Source organism: Geotrypetes seraphini, chromosome 3 (genome assembly GCF_902459505.1).
Source record: "Geotrypetes seraphini chromosome 3, aGeoSer1.1, whole genome shotgun sequence".
NCBI classification, from domain to species: Eukaryota; Metazoa; Chordata; class Amphibia; order Gymnophiona; family Dermophiidae; genus Geotrypetes; species Geotrypetes seraphini.
This window is the reverse complement of record NC_047086.1, coordinates 389,969,461-389,996,195: the sequence shown is the minus strand read 5'-3', so window position 1 is coordinate 389,996,195 and position 26,735 is coordinate 389,969,461. Positions and strand designations below refer to the sequence as shown.

Genomic DNA, 26,735 nt, shown 5'->3' with positions numbered 1-26,735 from the left:
TTGTTATGAGTTTGTCTGGATGCTCGCCTTACAATAAAGGAATATATATTATAGGTCATTAAGGGAGCTTTTTTCAATTATGGATTCTTTTTAAAGTAAAACCAATGCTGTCAGTGTCAGATTTTCAGACAGTATACAAAGAGCCTGGTAATTTCCAAATTAGTTTTTTGCAATATGTTGTTGCTAGGCATTGCTAAGTCTAAAGTGAGGGCTCTGCAAATAATTCAAAACACGGCAGCTAGGATGATCACTGGGGTATCACGTTATGAACAGATTTCTTCTGTGTTAAAGCAACTACATTGGTTGCCAATCATTACATCAAGTGTTTTATGGTGAAGCACCTTGGTATTTGACTCAGACTTTGAAGAAATATTTGCCCAGTTGATCTTTGCAATCACAGTCAGCCAGTGACATAATAAGTGAGGGGGAGGCAGACTGCCCCAGGTGCCATCTTGGTAGGGATGCTGGTACCTGTCCTCCCACTCATGCCACACCCTCCCTTCCCCCCTCCCTGTACCTCTTTAAATCTTCGCCAGCACGAGCAACTTCTCCGGCCTTTTACTTGCGCAGACTTGGCTTCCATCTGAAATCACTTCTGAGTCGTTAGGCCAGGAAGTGATATCAGAGGGAAAGCCAACACCAGCATGAACAGCAGGCCGGAGAAGCTGCTCACACTGGTAAAGATTCAAAGAGTTACAGGGGGAAGGGAGGGCACAAGTGTGGCATCAGAGACCCGAAAGAGAGGGGGCACAGAAGTAGCAGGGTGAGGGTGTGGGGGCGCCACCACGCAGGGCGTCTCCTACTCTCTACGCCACTACATGAGATTATCTATTGAATCGGTGAACAAGATGCCATTTTGATGGCTAGTTCACAATTAAGGAATGCTATTCCAGGTTCTGTAATATTGTGTAATAGTGTAAAATAATTAAAAAAAAACAAAAACAACCTGTTAAAAACTCATTTGTTTTTTAAAGCATTTTATTAGAATGAGTGGCTTCTGCAGCAGACTATTTGAATTGTATATATTTTTCCTTTACTGTATTAAAAGATTTTCTGGCAGCTAAGTTTTGTAACAGTCTTGTAATGTGAAATATTGAGGATTTTTTGATATTTAAAAATATGTATTGTAATCCACTTAGGTTTAAGTGGAATAATTTTTTTTTTTTTAAGTAATACCGTGTTTCCCCGAAAATAAGCCCTAGCATGATTTTCAGGGTAGGTCTTAATATAAGCCCTACCCTAAAAATAAGCCCTAGTCTCTGGATTTGCGGCAGCAGCGCTTTCCACCACGCCCCCCCTCCCCCCCCGTTGCACAGCCGAACCCCCGCTGACCCTCCATCATTCCCTCCCATCTGAACCCTGCCGACCGCGAGCCCTACATATCTCCCTCCAGAACAGCTTTGGGCCGGCAGCACTCTAAACAGGCTGCTTCGTGGCCTTCTCCGGCCAGGGAATTCCTTCTGCTGTGTCACTGATGATGTCATCAGTAATGCAGCACATGGAAGGCCCCGGAGGAAGAAGGCCACGAAGCAGCCTGTTTAGAGTGTTACCGGCCCGATGCTGCTTTGGAGGGAGATATGTAGGGCTCGCGATCGATGGGGTTTGGATTGGATGGAAGGATGGGATGGTCAGCGGGGGTTCAGCTGCGCAGGAAGGGCAGGGAGGTGCTCAAGGGTTCTGCACAAGGGATGGTAGGGAAGGATAGATGCTGGGCAAGGGTTCTGCAGCACAGGAGGATGGGAGGGATAGAAAGATGCTGCAGAGGGAAGGCACAAGGGGATGGATGAGAGGGGAGGAAAGATGCTGAAAATGTTGGGGAGAGAAAGGAAAGAGGAAGAATTGGGGTGAAGAAGAGGAAGGGAGAGATGATTATGTACATGAAAAAAATAAGCCCTACCCCAAAAATAAGACCTAGTGTGTTTTTTGGTCCCAAAATTAATATAAGACACTGTTTTATTTTCAGGGAAACATAGTAATAATTAAGACTCTTGAGTAGACTTACCCCCCCCCCCCCCGAAACAAGGCCTGTGTTAGGTCATTTGTATTTTATACATTATTTGGTTTTTATTCTGTGGGTCACTTGTGACTGTATACATTGTTTGTTGATTGCACTGCACAACAAAGTTTTTGCTTCCTGAACACTGCTGGGTGTTTCTTATAGAATTTTGGGTGCTGATCATGAATATTACATCAAAAATTACCCATCACGTACCATTTCAGAGAAATCTTCAATTTTGTCGTGATTTTTTCTTATATTTGGATGCAAACAATTTTTTCTCCCATAAGTGTCTTATCAACAACGGTTTGTGCCGCCTGGGTATGTCCATGCATAAAATCTAGCCAGGTTGGAAGCTGTTTTATGGAAGATGACATCCTGGGCATGTCTGGGCAGGTCTGAACGAGCTTGCGCTGTCTCACCATGCTATAATGGTGGCTTCCATACACCGATCCTGCTCATTTGGTTAATATAGATAGTCCGTGTGTGTATATAGTATCAGTATAGTAAAGTATAGTAGTATAGTAGCTGTAGCAATATAACAGTAAGTAAGCTTGATGCTATAGACGTTTTGGTGTCGGGCAATATGTCTCGTCGGTGTCGTAACAGCCGCGACACATTCTGCTATATCTGTGGGGAATATACACTTACGCCTCAGAGACGTTCGATGACTGCCCTTGTAAAGAAAGCCTATCATCTGTATTTTGGCTGCAAAATAGGTGATCAAGACAAGCAATGGGCGCCTCACATTTGCTGTGCGACATGTGCTGTTAGTCTGAGAGCCTGGCTCAGAGGTACTCGAAAGACGATGCCATTTGCTGTTCCGATGATATGGCGAGAACAGAAAGACCATGTGACGGACTGTTATTTCTGTTTGACTAATGTGTCTGGTTTCTCTGCCAAAAACAAGAAGTCAATTGAATATCCTAATCTGCCTTCAGCAATGAGACCCATGCCACATGATGACAGTCTTCCAGTTCCGAAACCACCAGAGGATTGGACCTTAGACGAACCAGATGAAGAAACTGCAGTGCAGGGTTCTAACAGTGACATTGACCCAGATTTTGAACCATCCTCATCAGGCGATCCACATCTGATAACACAGTCCGAATTGAACGATTTGGTCAGAGATTTGGGTCTGTCAAAAGCAAAAGCTGAGCTGCTAGGTTCGAGACTGCAGGAATGGTGTTTGCTATCACCAGGTACGAAAATTTCTGTGTTTCGAGACCGGCATCATGATATAACCAAATTTTTTGCACAAGTCGACAGTCTCTGTTTCTGTTGTGACATTGAAGGATTGTTCTCGGTCTTTGGTTGTGATCACAACCCGGAAGAGTGGCGTCTTTTCATTGATTCGTCAATGTTAAGCCTGAAAGCTGTTCTGTTGCACAATGGCAACGTTTATCCTTCAGTACCTGTTGGCTATGCAGCACATATGAAAGAAACATATGAGAATATGGAAATGTTACTAAAGTATGTCCAGTATACCAGGTATAACTGGAATATCTGTGGAGACCTCAAAGTCGTTGCTCTGTTACTAGGACTGCAGCTTGGCTATACAAAGTACTGCTGTTTCATCTGCGAATGGGACAGCCGAGACAGAGAGTCGCACTATTCTAGAAAGAACTGGCCACTCCGTAAAAAGTTAGTTCCAGGACAGAAAAATGTAGCACATGAATCGCTTGTTGACCCGACAAAGATATTTTTGCCTCCTCTTCACATTAAACTGGGACTCATGAAGAATTTTGTGAAAGCAATGAACAAGGAAGGGGAAGGTTTTCGTTATTTAAGACAGATGTTCCCAAGAATAACTGATGCCAAGATCAAAGAGGGTATTTTTGTTGGCCCCCAGATCAGACATGTTATGAGTGACAAGCGATTTGAAGATCTGTTAGTTGGGCCGGAAAAAATTGGCTGGAAAGCCTTGAAAGACGTTGTTGACAATTTTCTGGGCAATTACAGAGCCCCAAACTACATTCAGCTGGTAGACAAACTTCTCAAAGCATACAAGAGAATGAAGTGCAATATGTCACTCAAGATTCATTTCCTCCATTCACACTTGGACTTCTTCCCCGCAAATCTCGGTGCTGTGAGTGACGAGCACGGTGAAAGGTTTCATCAAGACATAGCTACGATGGAGAAACGATACCAGGGCAATTGGAATCCGTCAATGCTTGCCGACTATTGTTGGATGCTACAACGTGATGCACCAGACACTGAATATAAAAGAAACTCGGGAGCAAAACACTTTTAATTCTGTTTCATTTAGTCGCTTGTGCGAAACGTAAACTTGACTATATATTTTATTGTCAGTAAACATAAAAATGTCTATTTCTCATAGTTCTTACGTGATGCAGTAAAACCAAAACCATATTTGAGCATACCAAGTTGGTACCTGTCATAATCACCAAAAACTTTTCAGGAATCAAGACTTAACCAAAAAATTGTTGTGCAGTGTTGTTTTTAATTTTGGGGGGATGCTTATTAAACTACAAGCTGTTACATTTGATCTTCTGTTCCACAATAAAGCGGTACCTCGGAATCCGAACTTAATCCGTTCCAGAACCCGTTCGAGTTCTAAAACATTCACATTCCAAGACCATTTTTCCTATTGAAAATAATAGAAACTGGATTAATCCGTCCCTTAGTCCCACAAATTCATCAAGATCGAGCATCCCAGGCAGAGACAGCAAGATCGGGCACCCTTGGCATAGACAGCAAGATCAGGCACCCCTGGCACAGACAGCAAGATCGGGCCCCCACCGGCATAGGCAGCAAGATCGACAACTGCAAGTGGTGTTCAGCCCAAAGCTTCCCTCTGATGTGAACCGCCCATCAGAGGGGAAGCTTTGGGTTGAGCAATGCTTGCAGTTCCCATATGTTCAGATTCCAAAGCAGCATTCGGATTCTGGGGCAAAATTTAATTTAAAAAATAGTTCAGATTCCAAGTTGTTTGAGTTCTGGGGCATTCGGATTCCGAGGTACCACTGTATTTTGTTGTTTTGCTGCTTCATTTTCTTTGAGATGGTAGTACACCAGATTATGTGAAGTATAAGGCCAAATATCTTCATTGTTATTGGGACCATCTTCAAGCTCTCTGTTTATGATGATAGTACACCAGACTACATGAATTATAAAGCCAAACATTCATTTTCTCACTCTGTTCAGAGTGTTTCCATCTGAGGGTCATTAAGGAACTGAAAGGGACTATAGCTGAACTGCTTCAACTAATAGCCAATCTGTCAATCAGATCAGGAAGGATTCCGGAAGACTGGAAGGTGGCAAATGTTACACCGATCTTCAAAAAAGGTTCGAGGGGAGATCCGGGAAACTACAGACTCGGTGAGTCTGACCTTGGTACCGGGAAAGATGGTAGAGGCTCTGATAAAGGACTGCATCATTGACCACCTTGACGGACACAATCTGATGAGGACCAGTCAGCACAGCTTCAGCAAAGGACGATCTTGCTTGACGAACTTGCTGCACTTCTTCAAGGGGGTAAACAGGCAGATAGACATTGTATATCTGGATTTTCAGAAGGTGTTTGACAAGTTTCCGCATGAACGACTACTTCAAAAAATTGAGAGCCCTGGAATAGAGGGTGAAATATTCACGTGGATTAAAAACTGGCTAGCGGATAGGAAACAGAGTGGGGGTAAATGAACAATACTCAGACTGGAAGAACGTCACCAGTGGGGTGCTGCAGGGTTCGGTGCTTGGACCGGTGCTCTACAACATATTCATAAACGATCTGGAAATGGGTACGAGTGAGGTGATTAAATTTGCAGACGAAACAAAGTTATTTAGAGTAGTGAAGATGCAGGGGGATTGTGAAGATCTGCAACGCGACATAACCACGCTCGAGAAATGGGCAGCAACATGGCAAATGAGGTTCAACATGAATAAGTGTAAGGGAATGCATGTCGGTATGAAAAATCCCATACACGAATACAAGATGTCCGGGGTGGTACTTGGAGAGACCCCCCAGGAAAGAGACCTGGGAGTACTGGTCGACAAGTCAATGAAGCCGTCTGCGCAATGTGCGGCGGCGGCAAAAAGGGCGAACAGAATGCTAGGAATGATTAAGAAGGGGATCACAAACAGATCGGAGAAGGTTATCATGCCGCTGTACTGGGCCATGGTACACTCTCACCTGGAATACTGCATCCAGCACTGGTCATAAATAGTTAATGGGTTGGAGGAGTTGCCGTACAGTGAAAGATTAGGGAAGCTGAGCTTATTCTCCTTTGAAAAGAGGAGACATGATCGAAACATTCAAGATAATGAAGGGAATAGAATTAGTAGATAAAGACAGGTTGTTCACCCTCTCCAAGGTAAAGAGAACGAGAGGGCACTCTCTGAAGTTAAAAGGGGATAGATTCCATATGAACGTAAGGAAGTTCTTCTTCACCCAGAGAGTGGTAGAGAACTGGAATGCTCTTCCAAAGTCTGTTATAAGGGAAAACACCCTCCAGGGATTCAAGACAAGGTTGGGCAAGTTCCTGCTGAACCAGAATGAACGCACGTGAGCGGACTGCTGGGCACGATGGACCACTGGTCTGACCCAGCAGCGGCAATTCTTATGTTCAAAATATTTCTCACTGATCAGATGCCCAAGAGGTTCAGATGCAGAGGAGTATTAAATAGAACTTACTCCTTGATCTACTCATGTGAAGGTTGTAAATTCAGTTTAAACTTCCCTCGCATTGATTGGCATGAGACTTCAATAGATGACTTCTGAACAAGCTGTTCCATTGTGCCCTGTGTATTCTCAGCACAGTGATCTTCTGCATGATCATTTCAGCCTTCAGTCTGCACATCACCATGATTGCCTAGAACTCGCTGGGTATGGCGGTATATAAGAATAAAATTATTATTATTATTATTATTATTGCACAACAACATCCTTCTATGTACAGTTGTAGGCCTTTGCTGAGTTGCTGCATAGTCACAGAACAAAGTAATTCTTTCCTCCTTTATGCAACATAACTGGCATTATCCCAGGACAAGCAGGCAACATATTCTCACATGTGGGTGACGTCATTCATGGAGCCCGGATGCGGACAGCCTCGCAAGCAGACTTGCACAAAAAACTTTAAGAAAGTTTGCGACTGCCGCACTGCGCATGCACGAGTGCCTTCCCATTCGACGTAGGACGCGCGTCTCCTCAGTTCTCAGTTTTCCATGGAGCTGACAAGCCACTTGTTTTGATGCTCTGTGCTAGACTTAGTTCTACTCGTGCCTTCTCTCACTGCGGCTCATGTATTTTCTTTACAGGGTCACTGTGTTTGCGCATTTCATTTTAAAATATATTTAGTTTCTTATTTTCTTAGTGTCACGGTGGGGCCTACTCACGGCTTCAGCCTGCGGGATTTGATTTTGCCACACCCGTGTTTCATTCCAGTTCTGGCTGGTCGCAGAGTTATGAAGTGTAGCCTGACCACATTATAGTCGGGCGCCTGCTGTGCTGCACCTACCACAGTTTTCTCTGGGGTCAAAATCTTTAACCTCGACCTTGATCAAACCTTCCTCGATGGGGAATTCTTTGTCTTTTGCGAGCTCTGCTAAATTTTCCCCTGGGGCGCTGTTATTCTTGGTGTCTCCATCAGCTACGATTGCTAAGCCAACCCTTACGGACATGCTACCTCTAGAACCGATGGGTCCAGTGGGTCTGAGGATCTCTAGGACACGTGTCTCGAAATTGAGGCAACACTTCCTTGAGGTCTTCCTCCTCGGAGTCTTTAGTCACACCAATTGTACCATCTCCAGTGGTCTCGGTGCTGGCTTTGCAGAGTATGTTGGAAGTTATTCTGCATCACGAGTTTGGTAACATGCTTACCTAATTAACTCCTGCCTCAACTCTGCTTCCTGCAGGCCAGCCTGAACACTCAGTAGTAATGCAAGGAGTTGAGTCCTTGAGAGTGCCTCGAGAAAAACCAAACACATTCTATACAAGGAGTTGATTCCTTGAGAGTGCCTCAAGAAAAACCAACACACTCTGTACAAGGAGTTGAATCCTTGAGAGTGTCTCAAGAAAAACCAACACACTCTATATAAGGAATCGAGTCCTTCAGGGTGCCTTGAAAAAAACCAACACACACTATACAAGGAGTTGAGTCCTTCAGGATGCTTCGAGATCAATCTACACACTCTATGCAAGGAGCTGAGTCTTTATGAGTGTCTCAAGATACTTCTGCACAAGGAACTGAGTCCTTATCAGCATCTCGACTTCGATCTTCAATTTTCAGCCCTACCTCTACTCATAAGGCATTGCTTCTTCGAGGCACAGGGCGAGGACTCCTCAACATTCCTCATTGAGGCTGCATTCGAGATCACTACCTCGTTCTCCGAGGCAAAGTTCATCTCCACACTATCGTGGTATTCATCAAGACCCAGGTCCTCTTCTCGAGACAGACCTTGTTTCTCGAGGCATAGACAATCCTCGAGACAGCCACCTTCCTTCTCGAGGAAATCTAAAGCAGAACCACTTTCATCAGTTGAGTCCTTCTCCTGTGGTTTTTCATCACCAGCTAGTTCTTTTTTGTCTATGGATTCAGATCTCAGGTATCAATATTCCACAGCGGCTTCACCCTCTTTATCTGCCATGAGATGTACTTCGAGGGGTTCCCATTCATCTTTGACTCAACGGGATCTCCCATCTTCTTCTTCGATGTCCTTTACTCAATTTTTATGCCAAATGAGTAAATATCTTAATACCACTTTGCAGTTTGATTTACTATACTATAAGGAGTATGTGGAAGAACTAGGTATACATCATTCTCCTACGGATTCATTAAAATTACCCATGAATGGCATTCTCACTCAAACTTTCAACAGAAATCTTGATACACCTTATTCCGTTCCTGCTGTGCCAGCGAAATTGGAATCTCGATATCAAATGGTTCACTGTACGGGATTTGAAAAGTCTCAACTGTCCCATCAATCTCTTCTTGTTGGGCAACCAATCCAGCCAAGGTCTATGCCACAGTCCTACCTGGTCGAGAGGGAAGGGCCATGGATAAATTTGGTTGACGCCTTGTAAGAGAATAATTTTGAATGCTATCTAAAGCATCATTGTATCCTCTTTTGGATCAAACCGTACTCAAGGCCGCTGGTCCACCACAGATCGTCAGTGTCACATAAATCTGTTCGAACTCAGAGCGACCTTCAATGCTGTCAAAGTTTTTCAGCATTCAAAGTTTTTCAGCATCTTCTCCACGTTCAAGTAGTCCTCTTTTGGACAATCAAGTTGCCATGTACTACGTCAACAAGCAGGGAGGCACAGGATCTCTCCTTCTTTGCCAGGTAGCTCAAAAGGTGTGGAACTGGGCGATCCATCACAACACCTTTCTGAAAGCAGTCTACATTCAAGGAGAGGTAAACTGTCTGGCAGATAAATTGAGTCATCTTCTGCAACCTCACGAATGGACTCTCAATTCCTCACCTCTCCATCACATTTTTTCTTAGTGGGGGACTCCTCAGATAGATCTCTTTGCGTCTCCCCACAACAACAAACTGCCTCAGTTCTGCTCCAGGATATATTCTCCTCATTGCCTCGAGGCAGATACTTTTCTTCTGGAATGGACGAATCAGTTTCTGTATGCATTTTTTCCATTTCCTCATTCTCAAGATACTCGTCAAACTAAAACAAGAACATGCCACCATGATTCTCATAGCTCCTCGGTGGCCCAGACAACTGTGGTTCTCCCTTCTACTTCAGCTCAGCAGCAGGGAGCCACTACTTCTACCAGTTTTTCCATCTCTGCTTACACAGAGTCAGGAGTCTGCTTCATCCCAACCTACAGTCTCTACACCTGACAGCTTGATACCTCTCAACCTAACTGCCACTCTATAGTATTATCAATCTGTAAAGGATATCTTAGAGGCTTCCAGGAAGCCTACCACTAGACAATGTTACCACCAGAAATGGACTAGATTTTCTGCTTGGTGCACCATTCATTACAAGGAGCTGCAAACGACCTCCTTGTCTTCAGTTTTAGATTACCTGTTCCACTTATCACAATCATGCCTCAAATCCACATCCATGCCTCAAATCCACATTCCATCTCAGTGCAATTGTTGCTTTTCATCAGCCCATCGAAGGAAGATCCCTATCTGTTCATCCTGTGGTTTCCAGATTTATGAAAGGACTTTTCAGTGTCAAACCACCTCTCAAAGTACCTCCAGTGGTTTGGGATCTCAATGTTGTTCTTGCTCAATTGATGAAGCCTCCTTTAGAACCAATGGTGTTGGCTCATCTCAAATATCTCACTTGGAAAGTGGTTTTTCTCATTGCTCTCACGTCTGCTTGCATAGTCAGTGAACTTCAAGCTTTAGTAGTGGATCCACCTTTTACAGTATTCCATCATGACAAAGTGGTCCTCTGTACTCATCCTAAATTCTTACCTAAAGTGGTTTCAGAATTTCATCTCAACCAATCCATTGTTCTTCCAGTGTTTTTTTTCCAAAGTCTCATTCTCATCCTGGAGAAACAGTTCTTCATGCTCTGGACTGTAAGCGTGCTTTGGCTTTCTACTTCCAACGCACTAAGCTACACAGATCTGCTCCTCAACTTTTTGTCTCCTTTGATCCAAACAAGTTCGGACATCCAATTTCCAAGTGCACCATCTCCTAATGGATGGCTGCTTGCATCTATTTCTGCTATGCTCAGGCTGGACTGCAACTACAGGGTCGAGTCACAGCCCATAAAGTCAGAACCATGGTGGCATCAGTTGCTTTCCTTAGATCTACTCCTATTGAGGAAATCTGCAAAGCTGACTCTTAGTCCTCGGTTCATACCTTCACCTCTCATTATTGTCTAGATTCTTTTTCAGGCGGTAGGTATGGCCATTTCGGCCAGGCAGTTTTACAAAATTTATTCTCCTAAATTACCAACACTCCCTCTATCCCATTCTGGTTAGCTTGGATGTCACCCACATGTGAGAATATGCTGCCTGCTGTCCCTGGATAACACCTGTTACGGTAAGTAACTGTGCTTACCTGGTGCTCAAAGAACATTCTACGTGCACGTTACTGGCCGCAAAATACTGAAATGTTTTCAGCACTATAGTTAGCTTGCTTGTTAAACATCAGTGCACAGCGTATTAAAATGTATGGTAAGGAGGCTATTAGCTAATGTACAGCAATGCAGACATGTTTTAAAGCTGTGCATTGATATCTATCTTGTGAACAATGTACTGCCAGATCTGAGGCAGCATAAAAGGGAAAGGAGACACCTCCCCACCTCAACTCAAACCTTTTGCCTTCAACACAAAGCTCCAGAATGCACTGAGTGTGGTCAGATTCAGCCATTTTCCAAGGTGGCAGTGCCAGAAGCAGAGACGAGTGGGCATCACTTGTACCTCTTAAAGGTATCCTGAAAGAGGGAGGAGCCTGTGTGAATCTGGGTTTCAGGATGAAGGGGGGAATATTTCTAGATACCAGGGAATATTTTTTATGTGAAAAGGGTGGTGGATTGGGTCAGGGTGATGGAGGGTGCTACTAGACAGCAAGAAATTTTTTAAATCTGTGGAAGGAGTAGGGTTCTAACAAGGAGGTATGATAGGTGCGGCTAAACCTTAAGTCAGAGTCAAAGGGGTTGAGGGAAGTAGAGAGGGAGCAGGGCTGGAGTTAAGGGGAGGGCAAACAGGGCAGCTGCCCTGAGCCCCACAGCTCCAAGGATCATCCATGGGCTGGGATGTCCTTCCCTTCTCCACACCCCATTCCGAAGCCCACCATCATCTTTTAAAATGTAAAGGAGTTGCTTGCGCAGCGACATTTTTATTGTGCTGCTCACAGCTTCCTCGACACTTTTCCTCTGCTGTGGTCCACTCAAGCAGAAACAAGAAGTTGCATCAGAGGGAGGGAGGCAGTCTGTGGCAGAGAAACAGCTCAAGGAAGCCACATACAATGATAGAGAATTGCTGGTGAAGTGGTGACCCCTTTGCATTTTTAAAAAGGGAGGGGGCGGTGCTTTGAGATGGGGTGGGTAGAAAGGAAGGACCTCCCAGCCCACTGGAGCAGCCGATTTTTAAATGAAAGGTGGGATGCTGGATAAGAGGGCATGTTGTGGACCTGGGATTGGTGGGAAGGAAATCAATCCCTGGTTTAACTCAGAACTAAACCTAATCAAAAAACAACTTCGTTCATTAGAAAGAAAATGGAGAAAAGATAAAAACCAATCAAATCTCTCAAAATTTAAAGAACATACTGCATTTTATAGGGAAAAAATATTACAAGCTAAATCAAAATATTATTCAAAACAAATTATTCAAGCTAAAAATACAACCATACTATATAACATACTAAAATCTATCAATCAACATTCCAATAAATCAAATTTTGCCACTAAACCTCTTCCAACCGCGCAAGAACTAGCAGATACTTTCATGGACAAAATAGAAAATATAAGAAATAATTTTTCAATACAACAAGCATTATCATCTAAAACAGAGCAGGAACCCAAATCATCACTTGTTGCCAAATGTTCACAATTTAAAATACCCAGTCTTACTGAATTAGAAACTATTATTAAAACTATTAATCATAAAGGAGCACATAACGAATCAATACCACCTTTTATTCTCAAGAAATACTTCTCTATATTTGGGCCATATATACACACATTAATTAAAACAAGTTTACAACAAAGCAAAGTACCATTGCTTTGGAAAAAATCTTTTATACGCCCGGTAATCAATGATCAAAAAATTGGTACTGATATTAAAAATAATTATAGGCCCATTGCTAATATCCCGTTTTTAGCTAAATTAACAGAAAAAATTGTCTTCAACCAAATATCAGAATTCATAGAAAAAACTAATGTACTACACCCGAACCAAACAGGATTTCGATTAAACCATTCTACTGAACATTCTTTAATCGGTTTAACAACATCAATACTATATCATTTAGATCACCATACTTCCGTCATATTGATTTCTCTCGATTTATCGTCTGCTTTTGACACTATTGACCATGATCTTTTAATAAATAGAATTCAATCAATTGGGATAGTAGACCAAGTCTTACTTTGGTTCCAGTCATACTTCGATAACCGCACATCGAGCGTCTCTTTCAATGATACTACTTCCAATAGTTTTTCCCTTCCGTATGGAATCCCACAAGGTTCAATACTCTCGCCGATTTTATTTAACATTTTCCTAGCTCCACTGTTGACACTGTGCCAATCCATTGGATTTACAGTATATGCGTATGCAGACGACATCCAATTACTACATCCTGTTAACACCAAAAACCCACAAGAAATAATATCAATAAATGAGAAATTACATCAAATTTATCACTGGCTTGAAACCAATAGACTCGCTTTAAATATTCAAAAATCAAATCTTATGTTCTTTCCCTGGAAAGATGGTGAAATACTTTCTTCTCCTATAACTATTAAAGGCATTTCGTTAAAAATGGCTAATAATATTAAAATACTTGGAGTTACCTTTGATAATAAATTGTCTTTTCACGAACATATAAGTCAAGTTGTAAGATCTACTTTTTATAGACTTCGTCAGATTCGATCGATATCTAAATTTTTATGTTCAAAATCATTGAATATCTTAATTCATTCACTTGTAGTCTCTAAATTAGACTACTGTAATGCACTATTTACAGGTTTGTCACAGAAAGAAATTAAACGATTACAAATAATCCAGAACGCTGCTGTTAAATTAATCTATAAGGCTAAAAAATTCGATCATGTCACACCCCTACTTAAGAAAGCCCACTGGCTCCCAGTAGCACATAGAATAGTATTTAAACAATGTTTACTCATTTTTAAAGCTTTAGAACACAAAACTCCAGCTTTTATATTTAGACTTTTAATACCCTATACTACCTCTAGATCTCTTAGATCTCAAGACCAGCAACTTTTAGTAATTCCTTCACTAAAAGTTATCAACACAAGGCGTAACACTATCTTTTCCATAACAGCCCCTCAATCTTGGAACAATCTTCCATTGTACCTAAGACAGGAAAAAAACTTAACAAAATTTAAGTCAGAACTTAAAAGTTTTCTATATATTGACGCCTTTAATAACTAATTCTTCTTTTTTTCTTTCCGCATCCATAACTTAAAAGGTCAATTGTCTTTGTGCCCCTTCCTATTGTTTTTCCCCTGAATTTAATTAAATATTTTAAATTTGAATTAATGATTTTATTATCGAATGTAACCATTAAATAATTTTCCTTATGTTTCATTATAATCTATTCAAATACCCTTTAAATGTAATGTTATATGTGTATTTGTATTTTAGATAATCGTTTGTTTAATTTAATAATTGTAAATGTGTTACCAACTATTTTATTTGTACATCGCCTTGAATTTTGAATAGGCGATAAATCAAAAATACCTAATAAACTTGGAAACTTGGAGAGGCTGGATGGGAGGGCATTTGGTGGGTGGGAAAATCGGGGGAGGGGGCAGGGATAAGAGGACTTGAGGGATCCCTCCTTAATTTCTGCCCTAGGCCCCAGCATATCTGACATCGGCCTTGAGGGGGGGAGGCCACTGGACTACGAGGGATGTTGGGGCCAATGTAGACCACCTCCTATCAATGCGTGAGTCAGTCACTACTCCCACTTTGTCAGGAATGAGGACGTTTTGCAGTGATTTGTGGATTACTGCAGTAATTTTAGCACAGGTCATTGAATACATCTTCCCAAGGATAATCCATTTGTAGAAAGCTTGTATTAGAAGCTGTATGATCAGCAGCTCTAACATACAGCTTTCTGCACGACCCCTTGGTTCTGCTTGTTGACAGAAGAAGCCATGTTGTTTGTAACTGGGTTTTTTTTCTGTAGTAATAAGGTATCCAGGGCCACCTACCCCCTGCAATATTTTTTCTGTAGCTTTATAAATCATTGAGGGTATGAGGAGCTTTATATAAGTCATTGAGAGGATGATGAGACCACTGTGCACAGGAAGAGCTGTGTATGCTCCAAACTTTACACTAAAATCTAAGTACTGGGAGAGCAGTTCTGTTCTGACACTCTCAGATAAAATAACCCATTTGTGTTCTTTGTCCATACTAGGAACATAATTTTTAAGTGGAAATTCCCTGGACATTTTGCTTTTGCTGCAAATACAAAGTATCTATAGGTCTGCAAGAACTACAGAGAGTCTAAAATTTGGCATCAATATATTTTACAGTTATATATAAGTATATATAAGTTCACAGTCAAGCAAGTAGGTCACATGACTGTAATTTGCACTGAATACCCAGATTCAATTAGAGCATTCTGGAGAGGCCTAAAATCACTTTCATGTTCAGGCACAGCACTTCCCATGCAGTTGTAGCCTAACAGCTTCTTTCAGTTTCATTCTAATACAGTTTCATTCTAAAATGGCTCTACTTTTTGTTTCTTTGGGCTATAGCCTATCAAGTGAAGCAAGATACAGAGCATGGCTAATGGCATTCTTTCCAACCCCTCTGCACATGTGTGTATGTGTGTGTTTCTTTTAAGTTAGTGATTGTCATAATTGTAGTGATGGTTAGTTTTCTGTGGGTGAGGTATAGCATTATGAAAATGAGGGAAGCTGGGTACTTTAAATAATCAGCATTTCATTCCATAGAGGAAAGTAGGATAAGTAGATGTCCTCAACTCCAGAGATAATGAGGCCCTTGATGTAGGCATCATATCCTTGACTGACCCCTCTCATATAAATTTATAAGTTTTTGAGTTGGCATAGCTGACTTAAATTCATCATTCAAACTCATATTTCTCTCTCTCTTCAGCATCCCAAACAGAAAGGGCCACAACATTGTGTCAAAGGCTTTGTCAGCATCCAGGGCAACAATGAGTCAGGGAATGTGTTCCTGTTTGGCCAAATACAAGGTATTAAATAGTCTATGCATATTAGCTATTCAGTGTCTACCCTTAATAAACCCAGTCTGATCTGTCTAAATCAAGCAAGGCAGCCCCTGCTCTAGAACCAGAGCAAAGATCTTAATATTAAAATAATCAAAGAAATAAGCCTATAGGAACTACAGAGTATGCTTTCCTTTCCCTTCTTTTATATTGAAGTAAAAATAGCATCCAAAAGACTATTATGATGTCTATTCTTTACTCCTGGGGACTGTTCTCTAATATACCCCAGTCTCCAGCTTGGCATAAGCAGGGTAAGAGGAGCGCTGCTGAGCCTCAGGCCATATCCTCCTCAGCCACCTAGTGATGAATGCAGAATACAGGGCTCTACAATGTCCTGAATGGTTCAAATTTTTGCATTCAGCACAAATGGAGGAGGAGGATGCAGCCCAATGCACAGCTTCTCTCCTCTTCTTATGGTGATCTGTGCTGGATAGGAGGTGCATACCTGTGTAAAACAGTGGTCTCAAACCCTTTGCAGGGCCTCGTTTTGGATTTGTAGGTATTTGAAGGGCCTCAGAAAAAATAGTTAATGTCTTATTAAAGAAATGACAATTTTGCATGAGGTAAAACTTTTTATAGTTTATAAATCTTTCCTTTTGGCTGTCTTAATAATAATTTTGTAATTTATAGCTAAAGAGATATATGATCAAGAAACTGTTTTATTTTACTTTTGTGATTATGATAAACATACCGAGGACCTCAAAAAAGTACCTGGTGGGCTGCATGTGGCCCCTAGGCCACGAGTTTGAGACCACTGGTGTAGAGCATGTCAGGGAGGAGATAGGGAGGAAGAGAGAACTAAGTGTCTCTGTATTAGTGGAAGGTGGTGATATATATTCAGGAGGAGTGGAGAGAGCTGTCTCTGTGCTGGTGGGCGGAGGTTATATGCAGCAAGAGCAGTGTCATAGCCATGGATAGACCTGGCCCACCTTCTTGCTTCAGACCCACCCAAAATTCTCATGCTCATGTTATGATTGGTGTGGATTCCCAAACCCTACTAGCTGCAGAGGTCTTCCAGTGGCAAGAACAGCTCTCTTTCCTATTTTCTCCAGCCGGTGGCACTTGTATATGCTGCCATTGTGCTGTTCTCTCCCTACCATACACACTCAGTTTTCAAGCATGAACAAATAGGAAAGTGATCTGTTCTTGCCACTGGAGAGCCTCTACAGTTGGTGAGGCTTGGGGATCCCTACTAGCTCAAGTATTTAATGTTTTGAGTTGGTGCTGGGGAGGGGGATGTGAAGACCATATGTACTCATCCTGTTTGCTGAGTTTCTCACCCAAATTTTGAGGTCTGACTGGGTATCTGTGGTCACTAAAACATCTGGGAAATTGACAACTACTGTCTTCAGGAAGCCCACCGATCGCAACACATATTTGCATTATTCGAGCTGTCATCCTCCTCGCTTGAAACAATCCTTGCCAGTAAGCCAATTTTTGAGGATACACCGCATATTTACAACTACAGCAGAATTTAAATCCCAAGCAAAATTGCTGACCCAACGTTTCAAAGCTCAGGGCTATCCTGATTGGACAATAAAACGTGCCTTTCTCAGAGCACGTTATGCAAATCCTGATCTTTTACGTACCACAGTTCAGAGACCTCCTTCCAACCTTCAAGTTTGTGTGATTTCTTTTTCTGATCAAGCCCATAAAGTGGCTAATATCATTAGGAAACATTGGCATGTGTTGGATTTTTATCCCGTCTTTAAGGACTTCCCCGTATTGCCTTTTCCCGCCCCAGGAATCTAAAACACTTATTAACATCTACAGTGCCTCAGGTTGCAAATACCCCAGGAAGTCATAAGGCATGTGGACATTGCAATATCTGCTGCAATACATTATCTATTTCATGTTAGCAGCACCCTCAGACCCACCGGAAGTATCAGCTAAGGCATCATACATCGTGTGAATTCCAGTGGGTGATTTATGTCATCACGTGCCCATGCAAATTGATTTATGTGAGACATACCAGCAGGAGAATTAAGACTAGATTGTGTGAACATAAAAGCAGGATCCACACAGCTTCCAGATTGACCCCTCTAATACCCCACTGTTTGGACAAAGGCCACGATTTTTACGACTTTACATGGTTTGTGCTTGAACAGCTTCCTGGGGACTTTAGGAGTGACAAGATGGCTCATATTCAACTCAGAGAGCAGTTCTGGATTTTTCAATTGCAGTGTGTGCATCCATATAGACTGAATAACAGCATCGAGTGGAATACGATTGTCTAGTACTATTTTTCCTGCCCTGCGATGATTGGCTCTTTGATGCGTGATGTCACTTTCTGTGGCTTTTAAGCGCGTACTACGCTCCGCTCTGTTAGCTCTGCCCTCCTTCCAGCCAGCTCAGACTTATGCCATTGATTTTTTTTTTTTCCATCTAAGGGTTCCTGATGAAGGGACACTGAGTTCCCGAAACCGGGCTAGGTTGAACCTGGTATCCAGGAGTGTATTGACTACCTATTTCCCCTTGTTTCTGCTGTACGACTTATGAAGACTACTTGAAGCTAAATCCGTTGTCATTGTTTGGGGAGTTGGCTGGGGGGGGGGGGTTCTCAGAGTGGTCTCAATGATTGATTTCACCTGTGTTTTATCATTTATTTCACTGTGGTTTGATTCACATTTTGATTTAAGGCACACATGAGGTACCCGATGATGGTGTGTAGGCAGGGGTATGGTTGCCTCTGCCTTGTTGCGTGAAGCGCTGGAGAAATTCTCCCTTCGCTGATCCTCTGCACTGAGATTACCCAATTTCACTAATATTTATTATATTATCTTATTTTGAAGTCGTGTTGACATTCACAGGGGTTTTTGTCATTGAGTTACCACTCTTAGAACCTTTTGACTAGTTCTGCCTTTTTGTGAGTATCTTTTGTAAGTTTCAGTGGCAGGTTTTCTGGAGTAGTGTAGCGTGATAATTTTTTGTGACAGCCCTCGTGTATACTCATCACAACTGAGCCGATGGTTCTTCTCTCTGACTGCAAGAGTATAGTGACTGTTCTAACAAGCAAAGTCTTGCAATGCGAGTACATACAGTATACACACGTTGCATCATCACAACTGAGCCAATGGTGGTTCTCTCTCTGACGCTGCAGAAGTGTAGTGACTGTTCTAAATGAGAGAGGTCTAGTACGTATAGTATTTTGTATTAAAGTTTTTGGGTTGTGGAATCTCTTCAAAATGGGAGAGATATGCTCATGTCGGGCTACTCCCATAAGCAATCGTGCAGCAGAATTTTGTATCATTTGCAGCGCTTTGATACGTATCTGTGGTAGACCTAAATAGATACCATTACAGTAGTCTACCTGTGACAAGACTAAAGCTTGAAGCACTTGCAGTTTGATATTACATTCTTCAAATGGAACAATTTCCGCATGGTAAAGTAAGCTGATTGAACTACTTTCAAAATTTGAGCTTTGAACGTTAGATGCACATCAATTGTTATGCCAAGCATTCTAACTTCCTCACGAGCCTTGATCAAGTGACTGCATATATTCACTTCTCTAGACCATAGATGTCATCTACTTCCCCAGCAATCAAAATCTCTGTTTTTTCAACATTAAGTTCAAAACCTAGACTTCCCATCTATTTCATAATCTCTTCCATATATTTATTTAAATATTTGAGTAGCCGATCTCCCTAATCCTGTACTTTAAAGAAAGAACTGAACATCATCTACATATATCCTAATTCATCCAGTAAAGTTCCAAGAGGGGACAAATAGATGTTAAACAGGGTCGCAGATAGAACTGATCCCTGTAGAACTCCACATAGTAACTTAAATTCTGCAGAAATTTCCCCATTACTATGAACACACAATCTCCTATTGTCAAGAAATGATCTAAACCATTCAAAAACCTTACCATCAATCCCAATTTGTTTCAATCGCCTCAACATCCCATCATGTTTTAAAGAGTCAAACGCTGCAGATATAGCTAATGAAACTAGACCATAGCAATGACCCTGATCAATAGCTAACCATAGCTCATCCACAGTTGACAAAAGTAGAGTTTCTACACTATGATTTTTTCTAAATCCAAATTGATTCCTGTCCAAGCAGCTTGATCCTGGCATGAACTGTTCTAATTGACATAATGCAATTTTTTCTAACACTTGTTCAACAAAAGGCAAAACTGAAATAGGACGATATCTTGACATGAGTTGTTTGTCAAGAGAGAGTTTCTTCAAAATTGTTTTATTTTACCTACAGTACTTTACAGTTATCAGGACACTCTAATATTAAAGGATTTATTTACCAACTTTGTCAAAATTGGGGCAATCTTTATTGCAATTTGACTCAGAACCTCTGATGAGCATGGCTCAAAACTAGCACAGCAAACACTCAGAGATTTCACAACAAGTTCTACTTTTACATTGACTTTGTCAAATTGTTCCCATAGAACTGTAGGAGAAACTGAATGTTCTGGCAGAACCTCTTTGTCTAATAGATAGTGTACTACGTTCCTTTGCAGGTCCCATTATTGATATAGAAGATGTACAATCTGACTTTGTTTTGGATTCAGTTGTGGTTCATCAAGCTGGAGACAGGACAAAATACACAAAAGGGGGGAAATGTATAAAACAAGACCCTTTTAAAATACCTGCAGGAGTCATGTGTATTTGATGGTGTACACAATAGGGGCAGCCATTTTACTTATCAATTTTAGTTCTTACATAGCACAAAATTTTAATTGACATCAGAAATAAGAAAATAAACAATAGAATCTCGGCTATTATAAAAATGTACAGGTTGAAAAAAAGTGAACAACATGGATCTAGCAGTTTCCATATGGAGGTGTTGGCACTTACATCTGGTATGGCAATTCAGAAATTTCCTCCTCTAAGAGCATCCATGTCCACATCCACCTGCCAGTTTTACAAACATATTTATTTATTTGTTTTCTTAGAACTGCTTACAGGTTAAACATACATATTATATACCGTAGTTGACCGGTTACAATTTGACATAATTACAGAACAAATTTACGATGCAAGGTTGTATCCTAACTTGATATAAATTAGGTATTAGTACAAACAGAGTTTCCAGGTTACAATTTACATAGTTATCCTTGGCAGTGCATGTTTTTTTCAATACAAGTTTTTGACCTAATGTGACACATTGAGATCTAGTAACAATATACATTTCTATATATGTGTAAATGCTGCCAATTAAGTAGCAAAGCTACAGTTCTAACATGGTTTTATTTTGGAGGTGGAGGTAAACTATGGCATTAAGAAAAATTGCTGCAGGGATGCCCACTCCCTCCTGCTGGGCTACTTCAGGTTGGAGTGTTGGGGTTCCGGGGGGTGGCGGCAGAAGTGAGTGGAAATTCCTCCTCTGATTTCAGGGGTACTTGTTGGGAGGGGTCCCCTGTCACAGCCAGCAGGGTTATTTTCCCCTGATCAGCTGAGCTAGTAGGCCTCCCTGAATCTGTGGCTTTGGGGAGGCGTGCAGCTCAGCTGATCGGGGATTCCCTTGTCGCAATCAGCCCAGCCGTCTGTGTCTATTTTTAACATTTGAAATGTAGGCCAGCATTTTGCTGGTCTACATTTCAGGCATCTGTTGTGGCCCTAGAGAGACGTCTAGGTTTGACCACATTGGTTTTCAGCCAATCAAAAAAAATACTTAAGTAATTTAAGAGTTTGGTGCTGAACTCTTGGGATGCCTAGTGACACCTAAGTGGATATGCCTTCCCATGCCTAATGACACCTGTGTTAAAAATTAGGTGTGGTTGAGTTAGGCATTGTTAGGTGTCCGATATAGGCACCGCCATATTAGGCGAGTGAAAAGCTGGTGTAATGGAGTGGCATCTATATCTAGTGTGCCTAGCGATGCTTACCGTATTTTTCGCTCCATATGATGCACTTTTTCCCCCCAGAAAAGTGGGTGCGTCTTATGGAGCGAATACAATTTGTTTTAAATACCTCCCACCCCCCAGCATTTAAAAAAGGTACCAGGGGGCTGTGGGCTGCTTACCACCAGACGCACCTATGTGTCAAGGAGGAAAAACCAAGAAAAAAAAATTCTGAACCTGAGACCCGAATTATGGAATTTGCTTCCTAATCATCTTAGACTTCAAACTTCTCTTAACATTTTAAAGAAAGATCTTAAAACATTTTTATCCACTAATGCTTTTCATAGCTATTTGATTAAACTTTTATGTACACATAAACCTGTCCCTTGACCTTTTGCATTATCCTTTCCCCTTTGCTTTTCTATCAAAAATTGTAGTTCATCCCCAATACCCATTTGTGTTATGTGATGTTTTTATTAGATTTTTACATTTTTGATTTATTAGATTTTTATATATCAGCTTTTTATATTATAAGCCGCTTAGACATAATATGATTTGCGGGATATCAAAAAATAATAAACTTAAAACTTGATATGTTTGAATGTTTTAATACTCATACCTATTAAGGTATTTTATTTGAATTGTGGTGATATTTTGAGTATCATATCTGTTATATGAATGTTTTTCTATCCTGCCTATTATGACATCATTTAAATTCTAATGATTATTATATTTCTGCTGTATGTTTGCTTTACAGTGCTGTTAAATATGTATAGTATATTTCTAGTTTCAAGTTTATTTAAAAATTTGATTTGATGGCAATGTCATAATCCATTGCGATTTACAAATAGTGATAAAATCAGGGTAAGAAAAAAAACCCCAACAAAAAACAAAAATCACAGATCTGTTAAAAATTAAGACATTATAGGACACAAGAGGAGGGTGGGTTTAAATACAATTCAAAAACAAAAATGAACAAGGGGTTAAAACTACCGTATTTGCCGGCGTATAAGACAACTTTTCAGTACCTTAAAATCCTCCCCAAAGTCGGGGGTCGTCTTATACGCCGGGTACTGTTTACATGCCCTTACTTTACATGCCCTAACATCTCCTTCCTTACCTCCTTACGGTGCTTACGGTACTAGTAAACCTGCCGGGACATCAGCGGGGCCATGGCGGGACATCAGTGTGACAAGGGTGCCAGCTCCTTCATCCTGCGCAGCGGGAAGCAGCGGCGCTCTGGCCCCACCCCTTTTCTCTTTACTACGTCTCTCGCACATGCGGCCGTGTGTGGAGTCTAGCCCTTAAGGAAGTTGCGGGGGCGAACAGGAGGCTTTTGAAGGCTTTTAAAGGGAAACTGTCATGCCAGCAAACTTGCTAGGGACTTGCCCGGCACTTGCTCTCTCCCTCTATGTGTTATCTTCCTTCTATCATTGACAGTTTCAGTTTGGTTAACAGTTTAGAAAACAAATAGCATGGCAGCTCCCATGGGTTTATTGTTCTATTCAGCTTTAGTGAATTAATTAAAATTGTTGAAATAAATTCTGATGTTCTTTTAAGTTTTATTTGTTGTGCAGAAGGTGTGCGGAAGAAGGGGTAGTCAACTGTAAAAGTTGGGGGGTCGTCTTATACGCCCAGTCGTCTTATACGCCGGCAAATACGGTATATGTTGAGAAAGAGTTACCCACTTAATTTTCCTTTAAAGGAGTTTTAGTCCGCTATAGGATGTTTGAGTTATAAAGAATTTGAGTAGCACACTAAAAACCATCCTTAAAAAGCCAGCTGAGACACTTGTTTGATTGTTTTGTACTGTTCACTTTTGCTCCCCTCTGGTTGTATGTCCCTTTCGCAATTGTTAATAAACATAATTGGAAAAAAAAAGCCAGCTTTTCAGGAGACCTTTAAATTTACTGAGTTCCAAGTTTGAGGTGCCGTAACAGAGAAGATCGTGTCTCTCCGAGTACCGTATTTTCACGCATATAACGCGCACATTATACAAGATTTTACAAACCGAGCATAACCATGCGCGTTATATACGTTATACAATTGTTTTCTGTCTTGCTGGCACCCTCCTCCATTTTCCTGCAGCGTTCGCTGAAAGCCGCAGCAGCGGCTTCCATGCGCCTACTGCGGCTGGGAAGCGTTCCCTCTGACGTTGTGACGTCAGAGGAACACTTCTGGGTCAGCCGCAAGAGGCACATAAGATCCGCTGCCCGCAACTTTCAGCGAACGATGCAGGAAGATGGAGGAGGGCGCCAGCAAGACAGAAAACACCGCATCACAATAGAATAGGCATTACAATAGAAAACCTGGGAAACAAAATGAGGAGCATGCGCGGTATACGCGTGGGCGCGCTATACCAAAATTTTCTTACATATATTCCTTGTTCCTGCGCGCTATACCCGTGTGCGAGTTGTACACGTGAAAATACGGTAAATGAATCTTAGTGAGAGTACTGAAAGGAGAGATTTCTCCTCAGATCTTAAAGATCTTGTTGGAGTGTAAGTGATTGGAGTCTTTCTAAAAATGCAGGGCTTTATTCATTAACGTTTTGTGTGTAAGTAAAGCTATTTTGTTTGTAATTCTAAAATTTACAAGTAACCAATGTGCTTCTTTTAATAGGGGAGTCACATGATCAAATTTTTTTCTTGTGGTAATTATTTTTATTGCGGTGTTTTGTAGGATTTATAATCTATGTATTTCTTTTAAGGTTATTCCCTTGTACAAAGCGTTACAATAGTCTATTTTTGATATGACTAACGAGTGAATTAGAATATTCAAAGATGATACGTCAAGGAATGAGGATAACGATCTAATCATCTGTAGCCTATAAAAACAGCTTCTAACCAGAGAGCTTATTTGCTCATGATAATTCAAGTTCTGATCCAAAATAACCCCTATTATCCTAACCCAGGGGTGTCCAACCTGTGGCTCCTTGAAGTATTTTGTGTAGTCCTGGTCGAGGGCAATGCAGTGTTTTCCTCTGCTTCCCCCAGGTGTTTACCGTCTTGCCGGCTCCATCCTCTGTCTTGCTGCAGCGTTTGCATGTTTGTGTGGCCCCAGAAAATTGTTTTTTGGCCAATGCGGCCCAGGGGAGCCAAAAGGTTGGACACCCCTGTCTTAACCTTTAGAACTTCCTTTATTATAGTTTTGTTTGTTTATGCAGGATCCTAATTTAAGTCCTTCCCTACATGGAAAAAGCATAGCCTCTGTTTTAGATGTAATAAGAGTTAGTTTGTTGTCGTGTAACCATTTATAAGTTTTCAATAATTTCTCATTGACTGATAAGATTTCTTCTATTGAATTTGAATCTAGGGGATACAAAAGTTGAACATCATCAGCATATGCAAATGGTGGAAATCCAATTGATTGACTAAGAGTTAACAGAGGGGCCAAGAATACGTTAAACAATAAGGGTGATAAAATTGAGCCTTGAGGAATCCCAAAACTTGTTGAAATTGAAGTAGAAGATGAGTTATTGAATATTACCTTTGATGAGCGCTCAGAAATATGTCTGAAACTATTGAAAAATTTTATCGGTTATTCCTAAGGATCTGAGTCTGCTTAGGAGGAGATGATGATCTATAGTGTCAAAGGCTGATGATAAATTGAGAATATAAAGGAGCTAAAAAGTAAAGAATAGAGGATGTCAGACCTATTAAAAGAGTGTTCGGTCCAATGATGTTGTCGAAAGCCTGTTTGATGTGGGTGTAGAGCTCCCGTTTCTCAAAGAATTCAGAGACCTGATTAAAAACTATTTTTTCCATCATTTTTGCTATAAAGGATATTTTTGCTATTGGTCAAAAGTTGATGGTATTGTTCAAATTTCCTTTTGGGTCTTTCAGTATTTGGTGAATAGTTGAGTGTTTCCATTTTTGGGGGATGATCCCTTCCTCCAAGATAGTTGAAATAATTTTATGAATGTATTTACTGAAAATATAGAAAATTTTTTTCAAAATACATGGTGGGAGCGAATCTGCATCTGTGCTTTTTATATTCATCGTGTGGAACAATTGTTGTAAATCCGGTAATATAAGCGATGTAAATTGAGTGCATTTTGAGGTTGGGATAAAAGAATCTGGAGTAGAGTTGTAGCATGATAGTCATATTGCTAGGTTTTATTTTGCCATCTCCAAGTTTATCTCTTGATAGTATTCCTGCTTACATTTGGTCATTTTATTATTATGTATTTTGTTAATGAAATTGTAAGTTTTATGTTAAACTGTACCTGCTGTACTGGTCACTGCCTTGGGTGAATTGCTTTATGAAAGTGGGTAATAAATTCCAAATAAGTAATAAAATATGTTATGCATATTTGGCACACCAATTTACACTTGCCATTGACCTAGTAGAAATGATTGTACCTAAATATATGCATGCCAGTGTAGGTTTTCACTAGTAGTCTACTGTATAAGGGAATTAGGGTACTCATAAGAACATAAGAAGTTGCCTCCGCTGGGTCAGACCCGAGGTCCATCGTGCCCAGCAGTCCGCACCCGCGGCGGCCCATCAGGCCCATGACCTGTAATGTGATCCTTCTCTAATCCCTTTTATCCTTCTATCCATACTCTGTCTAAAACCTATCTCTACCTCTATCTGTATCCTTCAATCCCCCTATCGTTCAGGAATTTATCCAATCCTTCCTTGAACCCCCGTAGTGTACTCTGTCCTATCACAACCTCCGGAAGCGCATTCCAGGTGTCCACCACCCTCTGTGTAAAAAAGAACTTCCTAGCATTGGTTCTAAAATTGTCCCCTTTCAGCTTCTCCGAGTGCCCCCTTGTGCTTGTGGTTCCCAATAATCTGAAGAATCTGTCCCTTTCCACCCTCTCTATGCCCTTCATGATCTTGAAAGTCTCTATCATGTCTCCTCTGAGTCTCCTCTTCTTAAGGGAGAAGAGCCCCAGCCTTCCCAACCTGTCTGCGTATGAAAGGTTTTCCATACCTTTTATCATTTTCGTCGCTCTTCTCTGGATCCTTTCAAGTATCGCCATGTCCTTCTTGAGGTACGATGACCAATACTGGACACAGTACTCCAGATGCGGACGAACCATC

General features: G+C 41.2%; 1 protein-coding gene across 5 annotated transcripts in view; it reads left to right on the top strand.

Moving 5' to 3' along the window:
- The window catches only part of MTA3 (metastasis associated 1 family member 3), a 459,795-nt gene that overhangs the window by 237,100 nt on the left and 195,960 nt on the right, over positions 1 to 26,735 (top strand). The window lies entirely within an intron of this gene.